Source organism: Bidens hawaiensis, unplaced genomic scaffold (assembly GCF_021521415.1).
Source record: "Bidens hawaiensis isolate Kalapana, Puna unplaced genomic scaffold, B.hawaiensis_p1.1 tig00042988_1, whole genome shotgun sequence".
Lineage (NCBI taxonomy): Eukaryota > Viridiplantae > Streptophyta > Magnoliopsida > Asterales > Asteraceae > Bidens > Bidens hawaiensis.
In genome coordinates, this window is record NW_027497627.1 from 104,454 (window position 1) to 116,839 (window position 12,386).

The 12,386-nt window shown below is 36.7% G+C and overlaps 2 pseudogenes across 2 annotated transcripts; both read right to left on the bottom strand.

Annotated features, from left to right (window-relative positions):
* Positions 1-1,573: 1,573 nt before the first annotated feature.
* LOC143594000 (ribonuclease II, chloroplastic/mitochondrial-like) lies at positions 1,574-7,834 on the bottom strand (annotated as a pseudogene). The gene is made up of 14 exons (XR_013146238.1): positions 7,605-7,834; positions 6,660-6,822; positions 6,467-6,580; positions 6,316-6,393; positions 6,112-6,243; positions 4,901-5,122; positions 4,635-4,817; positions 4,470-4,532; positions 3,229-3,335; positions 3,001-3,150; positions 2,762-2,921; positions 2,294-2,690; positions 1,998-2,222; positions 1,574-1,914 (listed from the first exon to the last, which is right to left on the bottom strand). The product of XR_013146238.1 is annotated as a ribonuclease II, chloroplastic/mitochondrial-like (transcript).
* Positions 7,835-11,012: 3,178 nt separating this feature from the next.
* LOC143593994 (uncharacterized) lies at positions 11,013-12,188 on the bottom strand (annotated as a pseudogene). The gene is made up of 2 exons (XR_013146236.1): positions 11,679-12,188; positions 11,013-11,329 (listed from the first exon to the last, which is right to left on the bottom strand). The product of XR_013146236.1 is annotated as an uncharacterized LOC143593994 (transcript).
* Positions 12,189-12,386: the final 198 nt, after the last annotated feature.

The following is a 12,386-nucleotide window of genomic DNA, read 5'->3' on the forward strand; positions in this document are numbered from 1 at the left end:
CTTCATTTCAATAAGATTGTGTTGTTGTAATGATATTGTTTTTAGTTTATGTATTCATTTTAATTAATGTAATTTAATTACACTTTAAATTTTTACATAAATATCCGTTTTTAATTTACATTTTAAATTTTTTTCATAAAAGGTTTAATGATATTTACATTATTGTTAATTGCATCGTGTAGATGCCTTTATCTTATTCTCAACCCAATGTAACCCAACTTTTTATTAAAAAACTAATTTTTTTCTTCTATCTATACAACCCAACCAAACCCAAATTTATACTTCCGTTCATAACCCAATCAAACCATTTCTTTTTATGAATATAATATAGACTATAATTAGTTTTATTGTAAAAAATAGCTTTTCAAATAAAAAAAAGGCCTGCTTTAAATATAAATCAGGTTCTTTATTCTATATAGCTAATATAGAGATTAAAATTAATTTGTTTTGTTTAGAAACTAATAAGTTATACTTATTTCAAATACAAAAAAGTTTGAAAGCTTTTATGAATCACATAATATTAGATGTTTTTGTCTTTTCGATGATAAGTTTTAGAAATATAATATATATTTAAGCAGTAACAAATTTATATGATAGAAAAAAAAATTAAAGAAATGGGCCATGATGATGTGTCAACGACCAACTTTTGATTGCTCCACCGATCAAGTCGGAGGAGTTAAATGATTTTACAATTTTCACGATAACTCCCAGCCGACCGACCAATTTACCACCGATGGGAGTAGTCAAGACTAGTCCCTTTCACAAGCCAACCCAGCATTTTATTAAAAAACTAATTTCTCCTTCTTCCACATATGCAACCCAACTAAACTCAATTTTTCACACACATTGACTACCCAACCCAACCTTTTTTTTTGGTTAAATTGCATGATTTATGGTCATCTTTTATTCTATAATCAAAGTTATTACAAATATTAACATTAAATTATTTTTATTGAAAACTAATAAATTTAAGTGAGTTTTTAAGTTTTGTTGATAAAATTATATACAGTGAACTGGAAGTGGGAATAAAATGATGCCAACATTGTATATTATAAATAGAGAAATAATTGTCATGAATTTTGATATTTTCTTTAAAAAGAATTTGAATCAGAAATTTGATATGATATACTTTATTTTAAAAAAAATGGTATATAAGTAACCAAAATAGAATTACATGCGTTAAAAAGAAATTCATGAAAATAATAAAATAATGCCCAACCAAACCCAACCCTTGGTTGGTGGACCGTCTTAGGTTGGCTTGGTTGTTTGGGTTAAATGCTTTTAGATTTTCTTTATTAAATAAGCCTCAACACCTTATGGTTAAAAAGATGCACATATTTAGCCATTGGATTTGAAAAAAAAATGATAAATTTTCGTTAATAATAATATATATAATACAACATATATATAATAATAAGTATTTAACAAACTTGATTACACTTTGTTAGAAAGTAAAAGTAAATATAAAACATCGAATAATACAAGATATGAGTGATTTGGAACCACCTATTCTGGAACACAAAATATTTGTTCAATCTGAGAATAATATCCATGAAAATCTATTTTAGGATCTAAATTTCACCCCATTTACAAGTTGATAAGCTCGACGCATATCTTCTACATGGAACTTCTACGTACTCGGGATTCAACCACTAATCTTTCGCCGGTAGAACAACCACCTGTTTACAGGTCAAAACTGCAAAAACAACGGCTCCATGTTGTTTTTACTCCAAAATATGGTTTTCAAAGTAGCTACTATATATTGCAATAGTATTTTCAATAGACTCATGTAACTTGCACAACTTCTTTGAGTGAGATGATGTCTTCACGCGGGTGAGCTTTTTCAACCCGAACTTCCACTTCATCCCCAACATGTGACCCGATTGACACCCATGCAGATGCTTGAAAACCAACCTATTAAAACAACAAGCATTCACGAAACCAAACCAAACTGAACAGAAAGCATTAAAGACGTCTTTTACAGCCAATTTTTTTACCTCCAAAAGTAGTAAAGATGCATTACGATCTTTGAGGAATTTAAGGATCAGCGCGCGAAACTTTCTTTGTTTCGGCTGCCTTCTCAAGTATTCCAATATCCAATAGCGTAAGCTGCTACTAAATAGCTTCTTTGCTATCCTTGCATTCATGTTCACAGATGCAGCCATTCCTTCCATTTGACCAGATGTAAATGGAAGAGCATCGCCTTTAATATAAGCCTTCACCTGTGAAGAAAATAATACTACTATAATATAATGATAATGAAAATAATAAAATTAAATAAATAAACAAAAACCTGGTAATGAGCAAGGAGATCCATATATCTGCGAATGGGAGATGTGAACTGAACATAACCAGGAATCCCGAGAATACCATGGCGTATGGCTTTTCTGAAATCCATTTCAGCAGCACGCATAAGTTTTTACAATAGCAGAGCTTCTGACTGGACCTTCAGGCAGATGATTATATGCTGACGTGTCAATTTTGGTCTGGGGTTGTCCTCTGTATGGCAAAGGAATCTTATTAGCAGAACCAAATGTGGCTATAGCTTCCCCACACAGTATCATCATCTCAGATACAAGTCGCATGGCGGGGTCCGTTTGGTCTTCAACATATAATCTGATGGACGGTTCTGGATCGTCTGGATTTTCCACCTTTATTCTAGGTTCTAATGATCCCGTCTCAATTGCACCCTAAGCCATTATTAATATTCATAAATAATTATCCATTTTTAAATATATATTGAATTTAAGAGTTAGCAAACCTGTCCACGTCGCCACTGAAGCCGAAGACATGCAGCCTCAGCAAGAATCCTCAGTTCCAACTCTTCTTCCAGATTCAGATTGAGAAGCTCGGATGCATTCTCATATGTTAACATGTAAGTCGGTTTAATAATTGAATTATTCACTGAATATTCTGCAATGCTGTCATCAAGCAATATAGTAAGATCACAAAAGATACTATAAACAAATTATATATTTATATCAAGTAATTATTGTTTACCTGCCATCAGAATGCAATACAACTGATACTGTAACAGCCCTGCAAATTGTTCCTTGCTTCAAGCTCATTCCTTGCATGGCAAGTTTCTCAGGGAACATTGGATAAGTGGCGGTTGGTAAGAAAACAGATGTTCCTCTGTGCAATGCTTCTCTACAGAGAAACCATGTCTAACAACCTAAGCAAACATTAAGGTTATTATAACTATGAATTGTATGAAACCAAATGTACCTGTCGATCAAGCTGCCTGGTTTAACAAAGCTAGCTGGATCAGCAACATGTATCCAAACTTTAATACGCCCATATTGCAACTTTGTTGCACTTAACGCATCATCAAGCTGTAGAATTTTGTCATTTGTAGTTGAATATCAGTTTAAACATATTTGCATGCATATAAGTGGATAAAAACTAGGGGTGGCAATCTTGACCCAAACTATTTCAAATGGGTCAATTTGGGTTGTTTTAAAAATCATATGGGTTGGTTTGGGTCATAGATTTTAATAAGATGGGTCAAAATGGGTCACTTAAAATTCCACCTTATTTTCGGGTCAAAATGGGTCGACAAATTTAAATAAATGGGTCCATTTGGGTTAGTGTCTTAAGGAAATGTGGCAAGCTCGGGTTGAAACGGGTTTTGGATTGGAACGAGTTCGGTTTAGGTTTCGAGCCGACATGAGCTTTCACACTGGACGAGTTGGGTTTCGGTATCCTTTGTTTCTTTTTGGTCAGTTTCGGAGCACTGGACGGGTTGGGTTTCGGTCTCTTTTGTTTGTTTTTGGTCGTTTTCGGATTCGTTTTCGGCTTTTTGTTTCGTTGTCTGTTTTTTCAGTTTCATTTATGTTCTGTTTCAGTTTTTAGTTTCGTTTAGATCGATTTTTTCGGTTTTGATTAATTCGGTTCGTTTTTGGTTTATGTTTGTTTCCGTCGGCTTTCGGTTTCAGTTCATTTCTCGGGGGTTTTTTTTTTTTTTTTTTTTAAGAACGAGGACAACGGCGCAAACGTTTTAGTTTTTTTACATTTTTCGTTTTTGATTTATATTTTGAGTTATGATATTTCTATTAATTTTTTAGCATTTTTTGGGAGGGGTTTTTATTAACAATAAAAACCCCTCTAAAAAAAATTAATAAAAATATCATAACTCAAAATATAAATCAAAAACAAAAAATGTAAAAAAACTAAAACATTTGCGCCTTTACCCTCGTTCTTAAAAAAAAAAAAAAAAAAAACCCTGATCCGACCCGTTTCGACCTTGACCCATTCCGACCCGGACCCGTTCTGACCCAAACCTTTTGACCCTAACCCGTTCCGACCCGAACCAAAACAACCCTTTTTTTAGTTGACCCACTCCGACCCTAACCCGTTCCGACCCATGACCCGTTTCGACCCAACCCAACCCATTTGCCACCCCTAATAAAAACTGAATGCAGCATGTTACATGAATGATGAAATTTAAGGTAATAAAACATGTTTACCTCATCTGCTTCATCCACATCAATTGCATATACCTTCAGATGTGTCAGATCTATCCGATTGTCCTACAGTCCATGCAATTTCATTAATAAAAAGGAGAACTTAAACTGCAACTTTAAGACCTTATATATGGTAATACAAGCATTTTATTAAAAAATCAAAAGTACCTTGTCTGGATCATGTGATTCTTGCAGAATATTTTCAGCAGCTGACGAAATATGATCTGGATAACTGGTACGTATGTTGAACTTCAGGAGATCAAGATTAACATGGACCGGGAAATAACCAATATCTGTAAGAAGATTTACTGCTGAACTAGCTGTCTTTGATAACCCCATCGACTTCAGGATCTGATAAAAGTAAACATAAACACAAGTGTCATTGTTGCCTTTTGTCCTTCATGAAAATAGTGTGTTTGTATATAGAATATTACCGCTCCAGCAGTATTCTTTTGTGCATCATCTTTACAAGCATCTATAGCAAAAGCCTCAAGAGATTCGATTTTCTGCCAGATTTTATCTTCAGCTTTCCAGGAACATCTTGAAGGTTTGCCACGTGGAGGCATTGCTTTTGCAGATTTTAACAACTGCGCAAACTCTTCCAGTTCCTTATCAGCAGCCTCCTTGGCAAGCACTCTACGTTTAATTTCTTCTACCTAAATTATTGTTGATAAAGAATATAGCTTTTAGTCACTTTAAATGAATAAGGAGAACAAAAATGATAACAATTACTTAGCAAAAGATAACATTAAACTGCATTTGCAACGTGATTTGTCAATAGCAACCAGCAATACATCATTTGATTAGAAAATGTCAAAATCTAAGTATAAAAACAAAGAAACATGTAAGATAAAGGGCCAAGACCTGTCTCCGAATAATTATTCACTGTTTGACAACACCAAAAGTTAATTAAAAAGTTCTGACTATTGATCAAACATCTAAAAGAATTATTAGTAAGGAAAAATACGAGAATTGTCGTTGACAATAATCCATGGCATACATATGACACAACTACTATAGGCAACTTATGTAAACTAAGAATAATAAAAGGAGCAAATATGAAGACATATAGACTGATTTAAAAGAAGAAAAGAAAGAGCATACTAGAAATAACATTTTTTCTAAAAAGTAAAATAATCACAACTACATGAGATCTGACTATCTGAGGTAAATGCTAACGATATAGAACTATTTCTGTGAATCATGGTTACAGAATAATAGCTAATTGTGGTAATCTCATTGTACAAGAACTTCAAATGCTTGCTCAGTTTAATGTGGATGTCCACCTGTTTTGTCCAATTTTAAGATAATGTATGAATTCACCGACTTCCTAAACTTGCGCTTGATCCTATTATTCCTACTCACTTTGAACATGTTTATAGCCTAGATAGACAAACAAATGCTTTTAGACCAGCACTTATTAGCAGTGTCTTTTTGCTTTAGGCCTACTTTGTTACTAAATGTAGGCTTCCAGTTATCTCCTCTTATAAAAGGGTGTAGGTTTAAATACAAAAGAAAACTAGTAACAAAGTAGTAAAAAGTAAAAACTAGCATGCCATGCATTTATATGCCTAGAGGATATTAGAGTGAGAGCTTTTACTGTTTGGTTACCTGGTTACTCATTCATAACAAGAGTATTACATACCTGAACAATTGGCCGAGGACCATAAACAGAAAAAGAGCCTTTGTTGTCAAGCCGTGTGAAGTAAATTTCATCTCTTGATAGCAATAAATGTGCACAGTAGCATTCAATAGGTTCCGCACTGCCAAAAATCATCTGTAAGAATGTAAAATAAAGGTTCATGAAGAGAGAATGAAACAACAAAATATTACATTCAAGCACACATGCCTCAGCCAATTCTTCAACTGTTACCGACTTGTTCCCTTCAAGAAGCTCAAGCCAAGCAAACTCAAGGAGTGTAGGATCCTGCAACAGTTTACTTAAGTAGTTAAATATCTCCACAATTCATAAGGGTGTACATCTTACATGGAGAACCAACCAAGTTATTCTGAGCTCTCTGATTGAAGTCTGATATCTCCGTAGTGTTGAAATTATCAACTCCTGGAACTATATAAGTGATTTATTGAGGCTTAATAGAACTTGTAGCACCATTCTGCATGTTTTAAAACCAAATAACAACCAGAAACTTAATCTATGCAACATGCAGTGTAACTGTTTCTACAAATAAAAACCTGATCCGAGACTATCTAATTCCTTCTGCCATCAGGTTTTTGAGCTACGGCAAGTAATAATCTTTCAGAATCCTTTTTAAACTCCAGCAGCAATCCTTTCTGCAGTACTACTTGCTTCCTCAATTTATCATCAACAAGCTCCTTGTTGCTTTTTAAAACTGACCTAAAAAGTAAAAATAAAAATAAAAATAAAAAAATTCACATGAACTGCCGATCGGTACACAACAGCAGCATATAATAATAAAAACAATGGCACTTATAAAACAAATGACCTGTCACTCAGCAATAATCATGATGAAGAATATGATAATGTAATTGAATCAATGCAGTCAATATCAATGATATATCGGTGATATATCGATTATCGGTCCCCAAGCAAAATACCGGTTTAAATATTGGTAGCGATATTATCGGCGATATTGACCGATATTTTGGATGCCTTGGTTGATGTGGACTCGGAGGAAGATTTCATGTTTAAAATATTGACACTTTTGAGCTTTGAGTTTTGGTATTACTATTAATATTATATATGTTTACGTTTTTATACATGTATATGTAGATAGATTCTACATGATACTAAAATTACCAATATCCGACTGATATCCCACCGCGATAACCGATATCTCAAATACCAGTCAAGTGATTTTTTACCGCATTAACTGCATAGAATTGAATCATGGTGTGTTAACTTTTTCACCTATTTACTCCAAGTGTGGGCGGTAAACTGTAGTGTTATAAAACAGCCTATTAAACACAATAATAATAACTGGTAAGCATCGAAGCAATCAGAAAACTACTTAGCCTATGGGTATTGAAATTGAAATTGAGTATGCAAGTAGTAACTAAACAATTAATTTCGAAGTCACCGGACATGAATAATCACAAAACAAACTCGATTAATAATAATAATAATAATATGAAGTCCGTAAATGAGAGAAGACGAACTTGTTGCAGGCACGAATCCGTCGGCGGCGTAAGGCTTCAAACTCTTGAATGACGGAATCTACGAAGCTTGGGACGGAATATCTCCGAGTACCAGTGGTTTTTAAATTATGATAACTGAACAGCATAATCGGTTTACAAAGTGGAAAACGAATAACTCGAATTTGGTGGCACCGGCGGAAGGCGGTTAACGGCAGCAAGAGTGAAATTGAATTCACTGTGCGGACCACCATGTTTCAGCATAAGCTCCCTGTGTAGCGTTGTTGATAAAGCAAATGGAAATAGACACGAGTCTGAAGCTCCGAAAGCGAACCGGGTCGGATCGCAGTTAATTTTGTTTGTTGGTATTTTAATTTTTAGTTACCCAGGAAATGACTATCACGAGCCAAGCCGAACCGAGCGAACCTCTGCTCGAACTCGGCTCTTATTGTAACTGAGTGGCTCGGCTCACTTCGAAAAACGAGCAAGAAAGCGTTGCTTGAACTAGGTTCGAGCGGCTCCTTTTCGCTCAGACTGGAATGAAGAGTACGAGAGTACTAAACTTTAAGACGGAGAGTGGCCTGTGAATAGCCGTTAGCATGCGACTACGATTAGGATTCTCCGATTCAATGTCGTGGATTGAGAGGAGTGGAGCCGTGGCATGGATTGTGACGGTGTGGATCAAGAGAATAACGACCTGATGTTGTGATGGTACTGGTTTGAATTGATGCAGACGGCTTGACGGTGGATACATAGGATAAGGGTTTGAGTGTTAGGCTGAGGGGTGTGGGGGGCGCGAGAGGGGGCGCGAGTGGGGGCTCCAGCCAATAATATTGTGACGTGTGGCAGAGAGAAACTTGATAAGATGGGTGTTGGTTGTGGTGCTCGCGCCCCGGGCCATGGTGTGGAGGGGCGCGAGAGGGGGGCGCGAGCGGTTTTTTTTTATTTTTTTATAAATGTATTAAAAAAACGTATTATTAAAAAAACTCATAAATTATTTAAAGAAACACACATTAATTAAAAAAACACATTAATATCTAAAAAAAATTAAAGTACTAAAAAAAACATTATTCTTATTCTTCGGCTTGGTCTTCTTCGATCAACCTCTTCCGGATACGTTCCTTTTGTTTTTCCATCAGCATTTGGTCGACCGGATTTAGGTTACTGAAGTCTCTTGTAAGGAAGTCCAAATCTCTCATTCTTTTTTTTTCCTTTTTGTCATTAGAGACCACCTCCATGGTTTTGTTGAATTTATTGAGGGATTCAACAAGATCGGTGATGTTTACGTCTTCACCGTCCCATACCTCCGCAGGCACTCCTGCTTCCACTCTTCGACAGTGAAATTATAAACCGCCAAATCGTCACTGCCACTTGGTCTCATACGACCGGCGTTCCTGTTGAACAGATTAGTAAACAAGCCGACAAATTTTCTGATTTCGGTCCACCGACCCGAAATCATATCGGCGTTCCGCTCTGTACTCCCAACGAGCGAATAGAACGTCTCCCTAACCTTTGTCCAAAAGACCTTGCTCTTTTGGTAGTCCGCTGCAAAATGCATAAATAAATTTGTAAGTCATTTAACTTTTTTATTTAACTTTTTTATTAAAAATCATTTTTAAAAACGTTAAAACAATTACCGCAACGCCGATCCTCAGAAATTGACTATCCAAGCCCGACACAGGGCTTCCTTCTCATCCGATGACCACGGAGTGGTTTTCCGTTTTGTCCTTCCAGTCGAAGCCGAACCCGACCCGTCCGTTGCAACTTGTTTTTTCCGGTGGACGCGTCTTCTTTGTCCCGCAGCTTCACCTTCTGGTTCTTGTGTCTCCGGAACAACAAAGTTAGGAGACGGTTGTATGTTGGATGGTTGAAAGCCGGATGATTGTTGCGACCCCGAATAAAACATCGGTTGGTCCGGGTGCCGACCATAAATCGTCGTAACTGTAATCTGAATCTAGGTTTGGGTACCAATTTCCAGCCATGTTTTTTAAAAAAGGTTTCGAAGATGGGGTGATTTTGGGTTTTGGGGTGTGGTATGTGATATTGGTATGTGATATTGGTTTTGGGTGTGGTATGTGATATTGGTTTATATAGAGAAAAAAAAAATTTTTTTTAATAAACATTATGAGCCCAACGGCTCTATTTACGCAACCCAAGACTCATTCACGCGTATTCCCAGCCGCTACCCCTCTTGCGCCTGCATCTTTTTCCGCGCTCGCGCCCCTCTCGCGCCTCGGTGGTGTGGTGCTCGCGCCCCGGGGCGCGAGCGGATGGGCTCACGCGCCCCCTGTCGCGCTCCACACCCCTCAGCCTTACTTACACCCTACATATTATTTTTTATTTATTTAATATTTCAAGTAAACTAATGTAAATATAACCAAAGTAAATATAATTCAATATTTCAATATTACATATAAAATTAAACATATCTTTGAACAAATAATTCTAAGTGTGTGTATATTCGAGTCGAACCAAACCAAGCGTTGGGCGGCCCTACTATCAGACTATGGCTTCCTATCATATAGGGTTGTTCACGCCAGGGTCGTTTCAAGCTCGAGCTCAAAATTCAACGAGGCAGCTCAGTTAAATGAGACAGCTTAGCTAGGCTTGAATTTGATTTTGAAGTTAAACAAGCCAATGAGCCGAACCATGGTCGATTTTGACACAGTTACAAAAACGAGTCAACTCAGCTCAAGTTGTTTTAAATCAAGTTTTGTTAGCTAGTTTTATTCGAGCTTTTATCGAGTGAGCCGCGAGCTTTTTGAACAGTCCTAGGTCACACACAAAGGCGTAGGAAATGATTAAAAACTCGTCAAATCAAGCCTTTTAGGCTTTTATATTAAAAAAAGGTTAAATCAAACATGTATAATTAGGAATCGACTAAAATGACACAATCATCCATGTGGCATCTCTATTGTAGGTTTTTGGGTGTAAAGGGTGCCAAATGATGTGGTGGGGGGGGGGGCGCGATGGGGGCGTGGCCTATGACTCTGATGTTGGTGATGGTGACATCGTGGGCGTTATTGGAGTACACATGGTCTAAGTATACATATTGTTGAAGGGATATTCAATAACTACATGCTCGCATTCAAGTGTTATTGGCGAAGGATATGAACAGTAGAGTTGGCTCAACCTTTATGGGTCCTTAAAACAGATTCTAAAATCAAGTTTTGAGAACCCTAACGCGTGGGAGTACAATAGCACATATTTTTTTATATACGATACCTAGAAAGTAAGGTTTCTGGAGATGAAACAGGACTCTCATGAATCAGATCATGTTGTAACTAGATCTTTAGCTAATTCAACTAGTGCCACAACAGTCATACATGTACTAAGCAAGCAAACAGGCAAAACATAACAAAAATAGTACAACAAATGTTTCCAAGCATTATAATCATAGTTCTTTTTTTTTTTCTGAAAATCAATTTCAATCTCTTGACTATAGGAGGCAAAGGCATGTCACACCCTTCCTACCAATGTGTTCACTAACTGTAAAACAACACACAACCGTATCATTCGTCCTGGGCTGGAGACGGTTCTGACTGGTCAGCATCCTCTGCTTCCTCAGCCGAGTCAGCACCTGGAGCTTGAGCCTCCGGTTCAGTCTTTTCAGGTCCTGGACCAGCCGAGACCTTAACCATTGAAGGGCGTAATAGTCTTTCACCAATCCTGAACCCCTTGCGAAACTCTTGAATTACCACACCTTCCTCAAATTCAGTCGACTCTTCACGCATAATCGCTTCATGCAGCTTTGACCATGAAAATGTCAAATGTCAAACTACTTGAAAACAACTATCATAAATCATAATTGCTCTAGAAACAATAAATATAACCATTGATAAAAAGAAATGTGTTTTGTTACACAAACTTATGTGTGTGAGTTAGCTCGAATCAATCAAGACTTGGTTTTTAGATACAAAAATGAATTTAAGTCTTGATAAAACCGGACAGCCTTTGAAAAAGATCATCAAGTGCTCGACTGAATTTCGAGCCAACTCTCGGTTTTGCCTGCAGCAAACCATCAATTACCAATTTACCATTATATTTATATGATATACGTTGTAAAAACAATCAACTAGAATCTAAAATAGGAATTACCAATGGATCAAATGGCTGCCCAGTTGTCTCCACAGGAACAACACCAAGAGAACCCAAAACCTCCACAAACTGCTTATATATGCTTTGATAACTATTGTTAATCTTCTCCTCTTTCTCGGTTTCCACTTTAATCGAAGCTTTAGCGCGCTCAAAGTTATCCAAAACCGGTAACAGATTTTCAACAACTTCACCTTGCGTGTTTGCCACCAACGATACGCGTTCCCGTTCCGTCCGTTTTCTGAAATTGTCAAAGTCTGCACTTATTCTAAGAACCCGATCTTTCGCACTAGAAAGCTCATCCGAAAGCGTTGCTAGTCTTGTTTCTAAAACCAGGTTTTCATCCTCAATTGATTTCAAATAAGCTTCTATTTCAGATAGCTTTGGCTCATTGTTATCTGCTAAGGCCTCTTTGTATGACTGCAGTGATGCTAAAATGGATGCAGGCGATTCTTCAAATCCTGTACCATCACTCTCCACGTCATCTTCTGTAGTTGCGCCTTCTGTGTCTTCCTGCTATCAACACAACAATACACAAAACTGAATCTAGAGTAGGGGTCATCAATAACCAAAACGAACTGACGAAACCGAATTAACCGAAGAGAGGTTATTGGTTAATTTTTTGTACCCTCGGTTAACAAAAAATGACCGAACCAAATCATTCAAACTTTAATATAAGGCTAGGTGTTATATCTCCATTTCATGGAGAGG